Source organism: Rattus rattus, chromosome 6 (genome assembly GCF_011064425.1).
Source record: "Rattus rattus isolate New Zealand chromosome 6, Rrattus_CSIRO_v1, whole genome shotgun sequence".
Lineage (NCBI taxonomy): Eukaryota > Metazoa > Chordata > Mammalia > Rodentia > Muridae > Rattus > Rattus rattus.
Window position 1 is genome coordinate 56,843,081 of NC_046159.1, and position 16,881 is coordinate 56,859,961.

The following is a 16,881-nucleotide window of genomic DNA, read 5'->3' on the forward strand; positions in this document are numbered from 1 at the left end:
TCAGAGCTGCTGGAGGTAGATACTAGGAATTGAACTTAGATCCTATGGAATATCGTTGCATGCTCGTAACTGCTGAGTCTCTCTTCATATCCCATTAAGCACCCTTTGAAATGCCCGGAAGTTCTTAAATAAGAAGTGGAGGTCTGTCTATGTACTCCCTTCCTCCCCAGGGTCATTCCTAGGATGGCTTGGAAGGATGGATTCATTCTGGACTTGTTTTTACCATGTGAGATCCACCACCAGGGCCCTCTGTCCCTGCCTTTCTGATGCCAGAGGTGGTGCAGTTACTTGGGAAGGGACAGGAGGGAAAGTGGCAGGGTGACCCATGTTTGTGCCTGCTGCCTTTGTCAGAGGCTGTTGGGAAGAGAACACTTTTCTAGCTGTGCTCTTTCCTCTCACGCCTATGCTGCTAATGTGCATTTAATAACATTTCCCTTTCTTAACAAATGCTTTATAGTTTAAATCACAAAGTTGTAGCAGAGGGAATGACAGGAAACCCAGGTAGCCTGCAGGTGGCAGAGGAGCTGAGCTCAGAGTGACAGTGCAGAGGGTCCCCTGCTCCAGTGTAAGACTTGGGGGCCACTCAAAAGTGAGGTTCCTGCTTCCTCTGCATAGACAAGTTAAAGAGAGCTGGTTCTTGGAGTGACTTTTATTTTTGTGTATTTAGAGAGTAAAGGAGAGAGTGAGCCCAGGAAATCCCTGTGTTGTTCAGACAACAGAAAGTGGTTTAGTGGAAAGAGCTTGGACTTGCCAAGGTCACCTGAGCGATTGGATCTGGACGCTAGTGTTTCCCAGAGTGCATGCTGTTCTCATCGCCTTGCTTTCTTTCACAGCTACTGCAGTCACAGGCCAGTGGTTTTCAAGTTCCCACACAGCACTGATGTCTGTTAGAGTGTGCTCAAAGTCCATGGCTAAGCTGCCCACTGAAATCTTTTGGTTTTGTTTTTAAAGATTATTTTTATATGCCTCTGTGTGTGTGTGTGTGTGTGTGTGTGTGTGTGTGTGTGTGTATGTGTGTGTTATCTCCCACATGCATGTAGTACCAGCAGAAGTCAGAAGAGGACCCCCTGGAACCAGAGTTACGCAAGGTCACGAGCTGCCACGTGGGTTCCATAAACTGAACCTGGGTCTTCTGCAAGAGCATCAAGTGTTTTAACTGCAGTGCCGTCTTTCCCTCTCCTCCTGTGGACTTCTACCAACAAAGGGAGGATCGTTGAGGTTTGCAAAAGACTGCTCAGCCATTACACACAGTTGCTTGGTGATTTTACACAGGACTCAGGCATGGCCAGCACCGTTCCACTCTGTGTGGCTCCCAGTGCTTGAGTCTAGACTGAAGAGATTTCTAGTTTTGAACAATCCAGGTTCTTTTGTTCCATAGGTAGTTGTTCCCATACCCTCAGACATGAGTTTCTTAGATTAAAAGGAAGCTGCCCAAGTCCCAAGGGCTGGTTAGATGTCCTGGTCCTGATTTCATCATTAACATTGTCATTTCCTCTCCTGAGTCCCCGAAGACATAGTCATCTCTGAGTCTGTAGCATTGGGCCAGGAACTTGGTGAGAACTCATAAAACAGGCACTGGGTGGCTGAAAGAGTCCTGTTCCTCACTGTCTTCGCTCCACAGGTAGGTGTAGTAGGGTTGTAAAATACACACACAATAGAGCCAGAGGGAAGGTCATGAGACTGAGTGAATGCTAGGCCCGAAGTTGTACAGGCTGTAGGAGTTTGTACCTGTGTCATGTAGCTCATTGTTTTTTTAAAGGGTCTGTTCATGTCCACAGTGTTTAGCTAATGAAATATGGTTCATTTTGCCTTGTCTGAAATTGTCCAAAGAGGCAGGACCAAAACCAATGCCAGCCAAGTTGTACTGACTTGAGACTCAGAGGAAGTGGTAGCCCTTCTGGTCTTGCCTTCCATCTTCTTATGCAAGGCCCTGTGAAAGCACCACAGTATAGCCACAGCACATTTGGTAGGTGCCAGACCGCTGTACTTTTCTACCTTATATCATTTCCCCTTCCAAGCAGCAAAAGTAGATAAACACCAGGACTGTGGTTCTGAGGGAGAAAGATACTATAGATTCTTGGCCCCTGTCTTTCAAGTGTACATGTACAGTATACCATTTGTAAACAGCCTTTCTCTTTGCAAATGAGAGAGAGAGGGGGAGAGAGAGAGAGAGAGAGAGAGAGAGAGAGAGAGAGAGAGAGAGAAACATGCGTATGTACCACAGTGAGTACCTGACAGAGAACAATTTACGGGAATTGGTTCTTGGTTCTACTGTGTGTATTATATATTCATTTTAGGAAGTCTTGGACATTTTTTGTTTCTGCCTTGACACAGTAGTCATTTGGTATAGAGTTGTTCAGTTTCCATGAGTTTTTAAGCTTCCTGTTGTTGTTGAAATCCAGCTTTAATTTGCGATGGTCTGGTAGGATACAGGGGATTATTTCAACTTTCTAGTATTTGTTGAGACTTGCTTTGTGGCTGAGTATGTGATCAATTTTGATAATGTTCCATGAGGCGCTGAGAAGATGGTGTGTTCTTTTTTTGTTTGGGTAAAATATTCTGTAGATATGTTATGTCCATTTGGTTCACAACTCTGTTACCTCTATTATTTCTCTGTTAGCTTTTGTCCGGATGACCTGCCCGTTGGTAAGAAGTCTTCCACTATCAGTGTGTAAGGGCTGATGTGTGATTTAAGCTTTACTAGTGTTTCCTTTGCAAATGTGGATGCCCTTGCATTTGGTGCAAAGATGTTAAGCATAGAAAGATTATCTTAGTAGATTTTTCCTTTGACGAGTATGAAGTATCCTTCCCTATTTCTTGGATTAATTTTGGTTTGAAGACTATTTCATTAGATATTAGTATGGGTACTCTAGCTTGTTTCTTAGGTTCATTTGCTTGGAAAATTCTTTTTCCATGCCTTTACTCTGAGGTAATGTCTGTCTTTGATGTTGATGTGTGTTTCTTGTATGCAGCAGAAGAATGGATCCTCGTTTCACATCCATTCTCTTAGTCTGTGACTTTTCATTTGGGAATTGAGTCCAATAATACTGAGAGATATCAGTGACCAGTGATTGTTGTCTCCTGTGTTATTTTGTTGTTGTTGTTGTTGGTGGTGGTGGTGGTGGTGGTGGTGGTGGTGGTGGTGGTGGTGGTGGTGTTTCCCTTCTTTTGGTTTTGCTGGTGTGAGATTATTTCCTGTATTTTTATAGGTGTAGATTACCTTAGGGTGGAGTTTTCCTTCTAGTACCTTCTGTAGGGCTGAATTTGTGGATAGATATTCTTTAAATTTGACTTTATGCCATCTCTTGTTTCTCCATCTATGGTGATTGAAAGTTTTTCTGGGTATAGTAGTCTGGGCTGGTGTCTGGGGTTTCTTAAAGTCTGCAGGACATCTGTCTAGGCCCTTTTGGTTTTAATTTTGGTAGGTCTGTCTTTATATGTTGCTTGACTTTTTTCCCTTATAGCTTTTAATTTTCTTTCTTTGTTCTATATGTTTAGTGTTTTGATTATTATGTGGAGAGGGGACTTTCTTTTTTTGATCCAATCTATTTGGAGGTCTATAAGCTTCTTGTTTGTACCTTTTTAGGCATGTCCCTCTTTAGGTTAGAAATTTTTTCTTGTATGATTTTGTTGATTTTGATCCAGTTTTGGAACTGGATTCTTCTCTTTCTTTTATTCCTATTATTTCTTTTTATAGTGTTCCAGATTTTCCAAATGTTTTGTGTTAGGAATTTTTTAGATTTAAGATTTTCTTTGATTGATAGATCTATTTCTTTTATCATATCTCCAACACCCGAGAGTTTCTATTCCATCTCTTGTATTCTATTGGTGATCCTTGCATCTGTCGTTCCTGTTAGCTTCCCTTGATTTTCTATTTCCAGAACTCCCTTGGTTCACGTTTTCTTTATTGCTCCTATTTCTTTTTTCAGGTCTTGAACACTTTTGTTTGTTTCCTTCATATGCTTGTTTTTTTTTCTTGGCTTTCTTGGATTTTTTTTAAAGGGATTAATTCACTTCTTTTTCCGGGCCTCTGTTATGTTTTAAAATTTGATTTAAGGTAGTTTGCTTGTGCTTCAGCTGTGGTGGAATATTCAAGACTTGCTGTAGTCGATAGCTAGACTCTGGTGGTGACAGATGGCCTTGGTTGTTGTGTTCCTAAGCTGGCATCTAGCATCTATGTTTGGGGTGATTATAGGTCTGGGAACTGATTTCTGAGTGTCTTTGTTGGATGGTCGCTTTGTCTTTGGTTTCTGTTTCTTCTTTCGTCTTCTGGCTGGAGTGACCTGTGCTTGCAGAGAGGGTCTCCACAAGAGTTGAGGGATGAACTTCTGGTAGCTGGCATAGCCTCTGGTTCAGCCAGGGGTCCTCTACTGGAGTTGGGACATGGAGCCTTGGATGTCAGCTTGGCCTCTGGTGGAGCAAGAGGTTTCTGCTGGAGTTGTAGGCCAGGATGTGGAGATGAGGAGAGGCAAGGCTGTCACCAGCAGGCTGGGTAGGCACTAAGGCAGTGGGGGAAATTCTCTAGGCGAGGTACTTATCCAGGCTTCAAGCAGCAAGTGTGGCCTCTGGTGGAGCAGAGGGTGTCCTTTGTTATTTTCTTTGGGTTAAATACCTAATCATGGAATTTCTTATTCACTCTCTAAGAAAGATCTCCAGAAAAAAATCAACTTAAGTCAATGTATTTGTTTCCTAGAACTGTTGTAACAAGTACCACAAACCAAGTGGCTTAAAATAAGTAAAAATCTATTGTGTGGTAATTGTAAAAGTTAGAAGTTTGGGGTCTGGAGAGATAGCTCAGTGGTTAAGACCACTAGCTGCTTTTCCAGAAGACCCAAGTTTGATTCCAGGCCCCCTGTGAAAGCTTATAACTGTAAATCCGGCCTAGGGGATCTGATCCCCTTGTCTGGCCTTCATGGACACCGGTATGAATATGGTGCATAGAAAATATATGCAGGCATACACACACACACACACACACACACACACACACACACACACACACACACACACACAGAGAGAGAGAGAGAGAGAGAGAGAGAGAGAGAGAGAGAGAGAGAGAGACCTTTTAGGACCCCTCTGTTCTTTTGGAAGCCTTAGACATTCCTTGGCCCTTCCCATGTCTTTACACCCATTCTTCAAGTACTGTGTGTATGACCCCCCCACATTTTGTCTGTTTTATCAGGACCATACTGGGTTGGGGTTTATCCTACTGACCTAATTTTTACTTGATACCCCATGCAAACAGCTTAGCTTCAAATAAGGTCACATTCTAGGAGTAATGGGAGTAGAACTTCCAATTTTTCAGGGCCACAATCCAGACCCCAATAGTTGGAAATAATATGGCTGACTTGTATTTTAATCTGACAATATGGATAGTGGCTTTAAGGGAGAGAGAGAGAGGCTAGAGGTCAAGGAAAGTGGGAAGCTGGCTGTACAAGGGCCTGGCCTGTAGAAACCAGAGTGGACTCGAGAAGAGACGATTAAGAAGATGCCCAGTGGGTTCGGTCCCCAGCTCCGAAAAAAAGAACCAAGAAAAAAAAAAAAAAAAAAAGAAGATGCCCAGTAAACAGAATGATAGAGCTCCGTGGCCATAGTGTATGAGGGTGAGAACAGCCATGGTCTGTGTAAATGGCATGATGAACACAACCAGTTCTCAGGTTCCATCCCCACGTCCAATTAGAACAAGAGCGAAGGTGGGGGCGGCAGCACAGTGAAGCTCTGACGGCAGGGCTGATTGCTTAGGGGACTCTGGCCAGTGGCTGGCTGCACTTCACATCTGCCTCAAAGGGAACCCTAGTCCTAACCCCTGTGGGGTTCCAAGAGAACAGAGAATGGAAGGACTGGAGACGTGGCTCAGTCAGAAAGTACGAAAAGACTCCTTAGACGTCTCCTTGAGACAGCTTGTCACATGACAGCTTGCTGTGTTGGTGGGGGCAAAATGGGCAGACAACAGTCCATCTCCCAAGTCTTGGGGGATGCCCTACCACTTTCACCCTGTCTGTTTTCAGAAGTGAGACCATAAGTCCAGCCAGCAGTCAGAGAGGAAGCTGCTATCAAAGGTGTGTTAACCAGTGCTTAGTCTGAACACTGAGATGCAGATGATGGAAATGCATGGAGAAGACGCAGATCACTGGGGCTTTTTTTTAGCAGGCTATGGAAAAGAGAGGGGGGAGAGATGGGAGAGATGAGAGGGAGGAGAAAGAGAGAGTAGGAAAGGGGGAGAGAAAAATGATAGGTTGTGTGAAAGAATCACTCTAAGCCCAGGGCACTGGAAGCCACAGGACAGAGCTGACAGAAGCTGCAGGAGGAACTGTCTCTTCAGAGTTCCAAAATGAGAACAAAATTTGATTCTGCAGGAAACAGTTATTCTAGAAAAGAAATCTGAGAACATTCCATGGCTCAGCTGTGAATAATACTGGCTCAGTCATAGCATGCTGTATCCTGCAAGTGATGAGGGCTATAGACATTGGAGAGGCATCTGTAAAAGTCAGTAACTGGCAGGATTAGAAACATGGAGTGTGTTGTTTGATTTTAATAGGAAATACTTGCTGAAGAGATAGGATCAAAATGTAAAGTGCTCTCCTATCTTGGATTCTGGAACACCAATGATAACAAAATGATGGCAGTGGGTAAGCTTGGGCTTAATAGACTTTGGTGGTGAAGTAAACTCAGTATGTCAGAGGAACCCTGCTATTGTAAGATTCTACCTCACGTTAGGAATGTGTACATACTCCACGGTGTCTTTACAACTCTTTATGTAAGTCTACAAGTATCTCTCACCAGAAAGCTTACTTAAAGAGAGAGGTACACACAGGATGAAGGTGTTTCTGTATTAATGCTGTCAAGCAACTAAAAAGGATGGTAGGTACCTCTCAGGCTCCTGAACACAAGAGGGGCAGGCTGGTCCTGAGCGAGCCTGGCTCAGCTGTGGACACCTCAAGCCTAAGTGTCCGGGCATATCAGATGTCCTTATAGGCAGGACTTCTAGTCTGAGACAGAGTGTCAGGCACCAGCTCATGGATAATTGGTCAGGAGCAGATGGGCTGTGTCTGTGGGAAATGAGAAGAGGAATTAAGACAACGCTAATGAGGACAAAAAACATTGGTGGGGGATGCTGTTCTTGCTGCTTGGTTTTTATTGCAAATTGTGCAGGCATACCTTTTCCCTGTGCTTTGTTCTGCTGTTTTTGTTTGCTTGTTTGTTTACAACTAAGGGTTTGTATCAGGCTACATCAGCAAATTTATCAGTAGTGCTTTCTCACTAATGTATGCTTGCTACCTATCTTTGTGTCATGTGGTGATTCCCATAGTATTTCAAGCTTTCTCATGAGTATTGTATCTTTTATGTTGACCTGTGATATCATGGTTGTAATTATTTTGGACTATGTCTGCATAAATCTGAATCTAATCAGTAGGTATTATATCACACTGCCTCCTGCTTTTCAGCCTTCCCTATTTCCTAAGATACAACAGTATTAGGGCAGTTATGACGTAGCCTTTATGTGTTCAGTCAAATACTAGATATGATTAAGCTTAGAGAAGAAAGATGTTGGATGCTGTGATGGGCCAAAGGCAAGACCTGGAAACAAACAAGCAAATTGTGAATGGTGAGAAGTGACTGGTGCTAGACAGGGACACAGGAGGAGGAGTGTGGAGCAGCCTTGCTGCTGATGTGGAGAAAGTGTTAGTGGATAGATGGAAGCTCAAACCACCCACAGCATTTCTTTCAGCCAAAGCCTAATCCAAAACAGCCCTAATTTTCTTTAGTCCTGTAGAGGCCAAGAAGCTGGCAGAGACTGGTTCATGGAATGTAAGGAAGGAGGTCTCTTTATAATAGTAAAGAGCAGGGGAAGCCGCAGGGGCTGATGTGCAGGTTGCAGCAAGTGACCCAGAATGTCTGGGAAGGGCGTTGGTGAAGATGGGTGCAAACCACAGTGGGCTTCCAGAACAGGTAATATGGCCCCGTATTAGAATACAGTGCTGTCCAGGACTCAAATAGCTATCAAAAAGAAGCCAGTGCCTGTCTTCAAAGCTTCAAAGGACAAGCAGATTCTCTTTTGAGGGGCTGATGCAGCTGGTGGATGACTAAGCCAACCAGCGCTCATTTGCCATTCCAAAAATCCTGAGACTTATTTATTCTGCCTGTGCTCCATAAATGAAACAGCAAAGTAGATGTGATAGCACATCTGTTTACAGCATGGATTGCTGGGCTTTTCAAGCTTATTATTTAGACCTGCTGCAACCTGACAATTCCTGTGGTCACCCAGAGCTCTGATGAAGAAGAATAGTGATGTCAGTGTTGGCACACCTCTATACATGGCATCCATTCCCCAGCCACACAATCAGGGAGTGATTTTGACGTTCGAGTCTCATATTTAAGAACTACTTTTAATAGGACTATAGCTACACCTGAGGCATTTCTGTTGGTGATCTAGCAGGTTCAGCCAAAAACTTTCTAGACAGGATTCACCACTCTGCCATTAAGAATGTCTGTGAGTCAAAGGAATGATGAGGTAATGGAGCTTTGGTAGTTGATTCCATCCTTTACAGATGATTTGCAGGGTTGAGCCTGAAATGGAGGCAGTGACTGCACGTGGTAGCAGTGACAGGAAAGCTAGAACTGGAAATAGAGCTTGAAGATGTGCTGCCTGACAGAACATCATAAGAAATGCAATTGAGCTGCTGCTTAGGGTAAGCAAAGGCAGTGGACTCTCCAGATAGAATCTGCTCCTTGCAGAGATGCTGGGATCCTTGTTGAGAACACACAGTGGGTTCAGGGTATTATAGAAGGACAGTTGATAAGGCAGCATCAAAGCCTGGGGGTTAAACTCTTAACTGTGAGCAGAAGTGCTATGCCAGTAAACTGCTGCCAAAATAGCAGAGTGGCCCAGAGAAACCATTTGTGAGAAGAGCTTTCCTTGCAGCCTGTAACAGCCATTATCCTGATTTGCCAGCAAATGTTAGGATGTAGAGACTAGCAAAAAAAATTAGGCCTCTCTGAAGACTCAGATGATCATAAGCACATTTACCAACAATGTTTTTTTCTTTTAAGATAGGGTTTCTCTATGTAATAGCTCTGGCTGTCCTGGAACTTGCCCTGGGTTCCAAGCTGGCAGAGATCTGCCTGCCTCAGCTTCCTTAGTGCTGGAATTAAAGATGTGCACCTCCACACAGCAAAATATATATTTTTTGATCCAGAAAATATAATTTATTGAGCTCCACAGTAATGGTTTAAAAACAATAACATTTACTAAGCAAATTGATACTCCACATTAATTTTCCATCAGACAAATGCACTCTGTGATATAAATGCAGCATGCAGAAATGTGTCATTACAAGTGCCTTCTTTTGGTGTTTTTTTTTTATTTATTTTTTAAACTTTTAACACTCCTTGTGAGTTTCATGTTATGCACCCCAGTCCCACTCATCTCCCTGTTCCCTCATATCCACCGTTCACCCTTGCAACCTCCTCTCTGACAAAATAAAACACATGCACTCGGGCACGCACACACACACATACAAACAAACAAAACCAAAGCATAGAAAAATGTCATTGTAGAAGCTATAATATATCACAGTATGTCTCATAATATATCCCTTTGTCCACACATCTTCATCTGCAAATATTCATTGCAATGAGTCACTGGCCTGGCTCTAGATCTTTGGTTTCTGTGACACTATCAATATTAGATCCTCACTGGGACTCCTCCCTGTCATCCCATTGTTGCCCTTGTCATGGAGATCCTACGGCTTTGGGTCAGCAAGACTGGCTCTTTCATGCATCCTACCCATTTGCGGATGATACAGATTTTTGGGGAGGCCAACTCAGAGCCCTTGGTCTGGGCCTAGGTGGCAGCTGAACTGGTCAGTGACCTAGTTCTCCCCTATCTGCACCACCAGTGTGAGCTCTCCAGTACTGCTCCAGCTAGGCCACCCAGTGAGAACATTGGCAAGAGGTGAGGTCAACTATGCTCTTATACCCTTGGGCCAGCTCACCTGCATCTTAGCCATCAGGGCCAGCTCTACTGTGTTGTCCAGGTAATATGCAGAGCTCACTCTCCTGGGTGCTACAGCCAGTAAGGGAGCAGAGCCAGCTCTCCCACTCAAGTGATCTCAGAATCAGCTCTTATGACTACTGCAGGTGGAGGGGCAAAAGAGGGAGAGCATCATTTCTGCACCTGTACCACTTCACAGCAGAGGAGTAGTGGGGCCAGCTCTCTATCACAGCCTTTGGGGTTGGCTCCTCTGCACCCCTTCTACCAGGACCAGCCCTACTATGTTGCTCAGGTGAGGTATGGGGCCAGCCCATCCACTCTCTTGATCTTGTGGGCAGCTCTCCTGATTTCCGCAGGTGGCAGGAGGGGAGAGGCAACACACTCACATCACTTCATGGCAGAAGAATGGTGGGTTCAGCTTTCTCACACTTAAGCCCTTGGGCCTTCTCATCCCTCTCCCTTCCCTTGCCATCAAAGCCAGCTCCACTGTGCTTCCTGGATAAGGTGCAGGGCCTGCTCTCCCAAGTGCTGCTCCCTGTGAGAGGTGAGGCCAACTCTCCAGGCCACATTAGCCAGTGAGGGACAGAACCAGGTCTACACAGCCCCTGGACATTGAAGTGGTCCCTGTCTGGTGCCCCAACCAGGGGTGTCCCCATGTTCTCTAGTGGTAATACAAGCCACACACATTGACACGTTGATCTCTGCTGCTGTGTAGTCATAGACCCAGACATAGCCCTTAGTGGCAGCTGGCACTAGGACCTCATTATGACCCCAGGTGGCAGAGTTGGCCAAAGGATATTCCTCTCCACCCTAGAATCTCCAATTGCACTCTCTTCATAATGCTTAAGCTGCTCCAATTCTCTTTCTTTCCCATCTAACCATGTGGTGGCTCCCACTGCCGTTTGTCTATTCAGCTGGTTGGCCCCTTGGGTGACATCCTCTGTGGTGGTTTGAATATGGTGGCCCAGCCAGTGACACTATTTGGAGGTGTGGCTTTGTCAGAGTGGGTATGGCCTTGTTAGAGGAAGTATGTACGACCCTCTCCTAGCTGCCTAGAAGCCAATCTTCTAGCAGCCTTCAAATGAAGATGTAGAACTCTTAGTTCCTCTTGTTCCATGCCTGCCTGGATGCTCCTATGCTCCTGCTTTGATGATAATGGGCTAAACCTCTGAGCCTGTAAGCCAGCCCCAATGAAATGCTGTCCTTATAAGAGTTGCTTTGATCATGGTGTTTGTTCACAGCAGTAAAACCCTAACATAACCTCTGTTCTATGTGGTGTGGCACCAAGTGGGTATCTATAGCCAGCCTGTGCTGTGTGCTGGAGGGCAGGTCTGTGGGTTGCATGGCGGTCTGCTGGCCTCTGTCTTCTTCCTCCCACACTGGGCTTCGTGGTGGTAGGTGGGGCTCTGTGTATCTATAACCCCCATGCCATCACTGGAGGGCAGGACTATGGGTAGCATGATGGAACAAAGGTCTTTGTCTTCTTCCTCCAGTACTGTGCTGGCAGGATTTGATTTGTATGTGTCCTATGCATATAACAGCTTGGGCACCAAGCTAGGATGAACTGGGGACTGCCATCTGCTCTGCCACAGACTGACTTAAGAGCAACACCACCAACAAGGTGTCTCTTTGCCTATTGCTGGGGGATAGAGGAATATTTTTTTATTAAGGTCTAAACATTGCTTTTCAGATTGTGCTTAACAGACTATAGGAGTGTATGCACTGACCTTCTTCCCATGATAATCACTGTACTGAGTGGTCTGGGACAGAACTGTGATGCCTCTGATATATGCCTGTAGTTCTTTCTGTTGATGCAGCAGTGTTTTGAGACTGGTCATTGAAATTCTAAATAACATAGTTCCAAGCACTAACCCCCACACTTCTAGAAATTGTGTAGGCTTGAGCAGAGTTTATATGTAATGGGCCGCATTGTTTTCTGTGACAACCCAAACTGTATGTGCTCTGTCCAGAAAGGTGACTTCATCTTCAATGGATTGTTGCTATATAGAAATAAAGGATCTTCTGTTGACATATTTCCTTATTTTACAAGTCAGAAATTAAGAAAGTTTTAAGAGCAGTTCATTAAGAAAGTTTTAAAGCAGTTCATTCATCCTTGATTGTATTATCAAGGCAGATTATGTATGTTGAAAAGGTGGCTTGCACATTGCCTGCTTGTTAACTCTATTCAATTCATTCCTGTGATTGTGGCTTCTTTCTGTTCCTGCTCTAAATTTTGCTCTATGCCCTAATTGACACTACACCCACAGCCTGGCAGCCAAGTGTTTGATGAAAGTTGTTGATAGGTTTGAACCTTTTCCTACACATCCCTGCTTACGAAGTCCCTTGCCTGCCCAGTCACAGACTTCCTGATGCTGACTGATAAAGCTGGCCAGACCTTTAGTTCTTTTCTTAGGCACTTTAGCTTATTGCCATGTGATGGGGAAAGAGTTTACTTTCCTGCCAAGAGAGACAGTGTGGTCCTGAGACCTGTGGGACTATTGCACTATCCTGGAAGTCCAACCCAGTCTTGTAGGCTAGTCCTTCACTCAGCCATAGTACAACATAGCAGGCTCCTTCAGATATATGTAGAGAGGTTTTGTTTTATTTCCACCTCTGCCCAACTGGTGATGGTAGAGGAAAGAGTATATCAGTATTAGAGAAAAATGCAAATTCTGAAATGAAGCTTGTGAGTCAACAGTTTTCCAGACTTTTGAGAAAATTAATTTTATGTGTGTATGCACCCACACATACATGTGCACAGGTGCATGGCACATGTGGAATCAGAAGGCAACATTGTTGGGCAGGAAGGACCAGTTTGATCCTTTTACCTTGTAAAGGCAAGTCCTCTCTTATATTTATGCCTAAGAGCTTCCAGCAGATCTTGTCTCTACTCCCATCTCTCCATAAGAATCCTAGCATTGCAGACTGGCACCACTGAAGCTAGCTTTCTTCCTGGGTTCTGGGGATGAACTCAGGTTGTCAGTCTTGTGTGGCTGGCACTTATTTGCTGAATCCCCCAGTCCATAGGTTTATTTTTCATACATACAAACACCACAGTGGCTCTTTTACAACTTCAAGCATATTTTCAGTCCTCTATGAAGCCTTATAAATCTAGGATTCCTGGAATCCTTTTCAGCCACTTTCTTGAGTGCTTTATGATACTAGTTTGGGGGCACAAATCTGATTTGCCTTCTTTATTAGTCAGGGTTCTCTAGAGTAACAGAATTTATAGAATGATTCTCCTTCAGTCCATCCATCCATCCATCCATCCATCCATCCATCCATCCATCCATCCATGGAATTTATTAGACTTATTTACAGGCTGTGTCTAGGTAATCCAGCAATGGCTGCCTATGAATGGAAAGCCCAAGAATCCAGAAATTGCTCCATCCACAGGCCTCCACAGCAGATTTTCAGAATATGCTGTAATTCCAGAAGTAAGTTTTAATGTCAGTGAAGGAATGGACTTGCTAGCAAGGTAAGGGCAAGCAGGCAAAGAAGAAAAGCTTTTCTTCGGTGTCCTTATATCAGCTTCCAGCAGAAGTTGTGTGTCTTTCCACCCCAAGATCTGGATTAGAAGAAAATCTTCGTACTTCAGATTAGGCAAAAATCTGTGACAGGTATGCCCTCCATTTTTAGAATTTAGTTAATTCCAGATGCAGTGAAGTTAACAACCAAGAACAGCCATCACACCTCCCCCTCCTCCATGTGGTCAGGTCCAAGCATTTGATTCACAGATGACCTTGAATCTAGGGGAAATGAACAGGATTAGTGCTTCTCATGGGAACCGTTATCAGCATTGATATAAAAACTGGCCAGAGCCTCTTTTTCTGGCACCTGACATCCCTGGAAAGCCCACTGGTGCTAATGTCTCCTACTAGAGAGTGCACTGGTGTTTGGGCCTTTTGATCCAAATGTAACTTTCCTGTTTCTCCCTTCTGTGAAGGATTGATTCCTCCTTCTCTCTACTGATTGATATCTTGGGAGTTTTACATGCATCTTTGAATGTTCCTCTGTCTTTTGTCTCCTGCTTGAAGAAGTGCCTGGCTATCTTGTAACCTACCATAATTCTGTGTTCATGTATTATAGAGCTGATTGAATTAGCAAAAATGGAAGTTTGTAGGTCTGGATTGTTTTTAAGATTTAATGTAGTGTTTTGAAAGAATACCAACGCAGAATGAATTAGTTCAGATATTTTACATGAAAACTCTTTTGGCAAATAAACCTTAAAATGTTGACCATTTTGAACATTTTGAGTGCAGAACTCCACTTTGCCTTTCATTGGCTGCATGGCCTTGGGCATGTCATGCTTCTCTGAGTTCTGGCTTCTCATCTTCTAAAGAGGATGCTCTCCTTACTTCACTGACCATGCTGGATTGTTATTAATATTCAATTGGATTATGACTGAGAAGTTCAAAGTGAATGTCAGTAAGTTACCTGCCTGTCCCTGTGTGTACACATTCCAGGTTACTTGATAAGAAGTTAAGAAGACATGAGTCAAGACTACAAGATGGCTCAGCCATTACAGCATGTACTGCTCTTCTAGAGGACTCAAATCAGGTTCCCAGCACCCATGTCAGTGATTCACAGTCACCTGTAACTCCAGGTCTGTGGACTCCCTTGTCTTCTTCTGGCCTCTGTAGGTATCTGTTCATGTGGAGCTTACACTTACACAAACATGCTGGCACATAAATAAAAATGAATTTTAAAGACACGAGTGGACACAGGATATGAATGGTTGCCTTCCTTCAGTGAACTTCCTTAGAGCTTAGTACCTGTTAGGTGTGGCCACCATGTGCTGTGCTCACCTGGGTCATCACAGATACCCTCGAGGAGAGCGTCAGCCTGGTTTCTCAACAGAAGCAGTCTCCTCTTCACTAGTGAGTACAACTTAACACACATGACTCATAGGTATGAGCACCACTCTGAGCATCTGGACAGACTCTCCCTGTATTGACTGAATGAACCCCAGTCCACGATGGACTGCTTTTGTCCTTCAGCTCCAGCGTACACCAGCTGTAAAGGCATAGAGTTGGTTTAGGTTGGTCACAGGAGTTTGTTGGCCGGAGTAAATTGCATTAGTGACTTGAAGGCTACTCACTGTAACTTGAGGAACTTCAGGAGCTGTTAGTTCTAGATCCTAGTTAGGGTCCAATTCCAACCCAGACTTTGTGGGGTAGACTCCCCAAAGGGACTATTTGGAACCATGTTTGTTGTAAATAACTTTGCTGATGACATCACACCAAACATGCTAATTTGTAGCTTTATTTGATTTTGCACTTGTTCATTGAAGAGCTCCTTCCTAAGAGCTCTGGAATGTGGTTAGAAAAGGTACAGGTAGGGAAGGTATAAAGCGGAGGGGACATGGGTTTGCTTTATAAGGTTGGAGGTAGCCCCTTGTTGCTCCTGTGCCTCATTAGCCCTGGTTCTCTTGTGATTGCCGTAGTTTCCCACCAAAAACTATGCAATGGATGTCTTTCATGTTTGTGACCAAATCTTCCTCTCTATAACCTGGAAGTCAAGGTATGTGGCTGTGCCTCTGCTGGCCTCACCCCAGATTTCTTCAGGAGAAGACACAGCTTTGTTGGATATACAAGGAACCCCTCAGCATGTGCAGAGCAATTAACAGTCCTGAATGCCCTCATGTCTACCAACCCCTCCATGCCCTCTGCATTCTTCCCATGCTCTCTTTCCTTCTCATCTCCGCCTGTCCTAGCCCTACAGCAAAGCTGGTAGGACACTCCTGTGCTCATAGCCCTGCATGAGGACACACTAGCCGCCTATGAGCAGGAGCACTATTTTAACAATCTCTGCCAACCACTAGTTGGATGCTTGAGAAAGATTTTTCAGGGGAATTAAGGGAGCTTACATGGAGGCTTAGTGCTTTCTTGTTGGCTATGTTAACAGCCAGTTCGAAGAGTGATCTTGTGGCCATTGTTGTGATCTGATGGGGTGTGATGACCAATGGCCTCAAGTGGCCAGCACTCACTGTCACTGAGGGAAAACTGATGGCCTTCTAAAGGAGCTTGTTCTCAGAGATTTAGGCCTCCATTAGTGCTGAGTGGGCCTTTTCTGATTCAAGACCTGACTGTTGTTGCACTTTATCTTGAGATAGATTGACCTAACGTGGACAGAGCACAATGGGCTCTTGCTTCAGACTCACAGAGGATCCACAGCTGGGAACTTGTAAGGATGAGGAGGCTTCTGCAGCCTCGACCACCTCCTCTCACTTTTAGTAGCTTGTAACATGTGATCTGGGTTCCAGCAGCCTTGCAAAATGTTGTTGCCTGTCTGTGCTGATGCCTGAAAGCCAGAAGGCAGCAGAGTCTTATGCAAGAGAGAAGTGTGGTTGGGTTGTTTTCTCTTTACAATCAAGTATGTTGGGGCTTTGCCAGATAGATTTTCCTCTTGCCTTTAAAAAAATTTTTTCAACAAATGAAAAGCTTTTCTTGGCAGATGTCGTAAAGCCACTACTAGGGCATTGATAGTTACCTAAAAAAGCCCCTGGCTTCCTCCTCCCGCCAGCTGACTGTGCATTTCAGTGCCCCACATCTGTGCTGTCTTCCACAGAAGGCTGAGACTGCAAGTGCCTGCTCTGGTGAAGGCCTGGCCTGCGCCTGCGGCGCCCCCAGCACGGGTCTGTCCCTCCTGCTTAGTCTCTTATGACCTCACTTTCACCCTCCCTCTGCTGGACCTGAATCTGCTGCAGCTCCCACATCTCTTGTGGCATTCAAGGCCCTGTGAGAACTGCCTGCATCTGGCCTCTCCTATACTCCTCATTGCTGCCTCAGCTTAACTCTTCCTTCTCTCATTGGCCCCGTGCTGTGCTGTCTCTTTTACTGTCTGCCCTGATCATCCTCATACACCTTCTTCCTCCACTTCCTATT

General features: G+C 44.6%; 1 protein-coding gene and 1 pseudogene across 1 annotated transcript in view; one reads left to right on the top strand and one right to left on the bottom strand.

The window, feature by feature from the left end:
• Nucleotides 1-16,881, top strand: part of Chchd6 (coiled-coil-helix-coiled-coil-helix domain containing 6) — a 217,476-nt gene that overhangs the window by 68,176 nt on the left and 132,419 nt on the right. The gene's annotated exons all lie outside the window — the stretch shown is intronic.
• Nucleotides 11,512-11,641, bottom strand: LOC116904700 (annotated as a pseudogene).